We start from the raw sequence: 3,031 nt of genomic DNA, 5'->3' as shown, positions 1-3,031 counted from the left end.
TGCGGGATTGTGACAGGCGCAGCACTTTCATGTGCCTCAGGTGTGAAGTGTACCTCTCTGTTGACAAGCAAAGCGACTGCTTTTACATTTACCACACCAAGCCTCAAATGTAAGGGTCCCTTGAGTAAACCAAAACTGCTATCCGAGTAACAATTTTAGACAGACACGGTGTGTGTTTGTACACTTTCGGGACAAATTCTGTAACAGGGCCAGACGCTGATTAGCGGATCTTATACGGTGTTGAAACTTATCTCTGTCAATTATTCTGTGCGTTTGACATACCAAATGTAAATACCGCTGATTCTTCTGCATGTTCAAGCATTGTGACCTTTTAGAGTTTGAAATAAACAAGTTTTAAATAAGAAATATGTGTGTTTTCTTATTTTGAAATTGTTGGGTCTTTGTACTCCGATGCATGATGGTCACTCCAGTGACCATTTCAGTTTCCCGCCAAAATGTAATAGTTTTTGAAAATTGTGTGTTTATCGTGTTATTTGACCGCAGTCAAGCCTAGGTTTGCGAAGAAACCAGAATTGGACAGATCATTGATAAACCATGCAACATAGGGTTAAACTGACGATCGGATAAAAATTGAGATATACTGAACAAAAATATAAACGCCCCATATTAAATACTGAAGACACATGAGTCGAGGAGCACTGAGTGAGTATATACTGTCGTGTACTTGTACACAAAGAATAGTTTTCTTGATTTCTGTGCCACATTCAAGTCCATCTCTGTCACTGAGAATTGCCTCAGTGATGCAGTGAATCCACTCAGCACATGGGTGTGGGATATACAAATCAGCATAACAAAGAACGAGTAGTACTCCGGCAATCCTTGCAGTTGGGACAATTAAAGGCCACCTCAAGCTGTCCAGTTTTGTCAGACGTAATCATGCCACAGATGTCCCAAGTCATGCGAGAACGTGCCATTGGCATGCTGGATGCAGGGATGTCCACCCGAGCGGTCGCTGCACAGCTGAATGTTCATCAGCGAACGATAGCTCGTTTAAGACCTCGTTTCCATGAGACAGGCAGTACTGCAAATCAACCTTATCTGCGTCGGCCACGTGTGACAACCCCAGTACAAGATCGTCAAATCCGGCTCGTCCGCCTCCGGAATCCCTTCCGACCAGCGACACGCACAGCTGATGAAACTGTTGGTCTGCACAACAGACACATCACCCCACAAACAGTGCGTAACCGCCTGCGAGAAAGCGATTTACACGATCGTCTTCCTCACCATGGCCTGGATCTTACAGCTGTTCGACGTCGCAACCGACTAGCGTGCGCAAACGCACATGTTCGATGGCCCTTGGCGCGCTGGAGAAGGGTGCTGTTCTCAGATGAATCTCGGCTCCAGCTGTATCGTGCCGATGGAAGACAGCGTGTTTGGCGACGTGTTGTGGAACAGTTTGCGGACGCAAATGTTGCTCGGAGAGTTGCCCATGGAGGTGGTGGCATTATGGTGTGGGCAGGCATCGTGCACAGTCATAGGACACGATTACACTTCATTGAGGGGAACTTAAACGGACAACGATATCGAGATGAGATTCTCAACCCCATTGTTGTGCCGTTCATCCGACAGCATGACAACACCCGGCCTCATGTTGCTAGGATATGCATGCACTTTCTTGAAGCTGAGCACATTCCTGTCTTGGAATGGCCTGCATATTCAGACATGTCACCCATAGAGCATCTTTGGGATATTCTGGATCGACGTGTCCGTGACCGTGTTCCAGTTCCGGAGAATGTGCGACAGTTCCGTGTGGCCATCCAGGAAGAGTGGAATAACATCCCACAGGCCACCATAGACAACCTCATCAACTCCATGCGAAGACGATGTGTGGCTTTAAGGGACGCAAATGGTGGACACACAAGATACTGAAAAGTGAATTTCTCGACCCTGACCCCCACCATGTTTGACTGAATGCCACTCATTTTTAGATGACACCACCAATATGTAATGGACTGTTATCTAAACGTTATTCAATAACAAAATGAATTGTGGTTGATTTCATGTGCTGATTAACCATAATGATAATAAAAGCTCCAAAGAGTGACATGGGGCGTTTATATTTTTGTTCAGTGTATATACTATCCAAAAAAAAAAACGCATAGGTGTTTTGTTTTATTTTAAAATGAAATAAATACATTTTGTCTTCATTTCATGAGCAAAATGTGTTTTAATATTGTTAATAGTCACAGTTAGCACACATTTTATTCCTCAAAACATTTCTTGGTTGAAAATGTTGAGTTTGGAAGCCGTTTTTGGAAGAAGTAAAAAATACAGCACCACACTGCATCACGTGCAGTCTTACACGCCGAACTTACGCATGGAAAGCATGCAGTGTGTGACTATAAAACCGCAACTTCGGGCCGGAAATCGGCGTCTTTCAAGTGGTGTTTTCAAGCGGATTCAACATGCCACGTCTTGACACTGTCAAGAAATATTGCCATTGGAAGACTTCAAGCTGGAGAGTCCCAATCGTCCATTTCTAGGCGTCTACACGTCAGCCAGAGCACGATTTCATGGCTTGCTGCCCGCTACAACAATACTGGGACAACAAATGACCGTCGGCGTTCAGGTCGACCACGTGTCACTACAGCAGCTCAAGATCGCTACATAAGGGTCCTCCATTTGCGTGACCGTTGTGCTACAGCTGAAAGCACAGCAGCCAGCATACCGGGACTGAAGAGGATATCAGGTCAGACAGTGCAGAACAGGCTGAGGGAACATGGACTGAGAGCCAGGAGGCCCTATGTTGGGATCGTGCTGCGTCCTCAAGCCGACAATCCGATGGTGTAACAACGTGACTGCATGGAATCTACGCAACTGGCGACGCATTTGGTTCAGTGATGAGTCAAGATTCCTATTGCAGAGACGTGATGGTAGAAACCGGGTATACAGACGTGCTCACGAACGTTATGCCCCTAACTGCGTACGCCAAGTGGACAGATTTGGTGGAGGGAGCGTGATGATGTGGGCAGCAATATCGTATACTGGTCGTACAAATCTGGTCCACGTT

This window comes from Liolophura sinensis, chromosome 11 (genome assembly GCF_032854445.1).
Source record: "Liolophura sinensis isolate JHLJ2023 chromosome 11, CUHK_Ljap_v2, whole genome shotgun sequence".
In the NCBI taxonomy this organism is placed as follows: domain Eukaryota; kingdom Metazoa; phylum Mollusca; class Polyplacophora; order Chitonida; family Chitonidae; genus Liolophura; species Liolophura sinensis.
Note: the sequence above shows the minus strand (reverse complement) of the source record.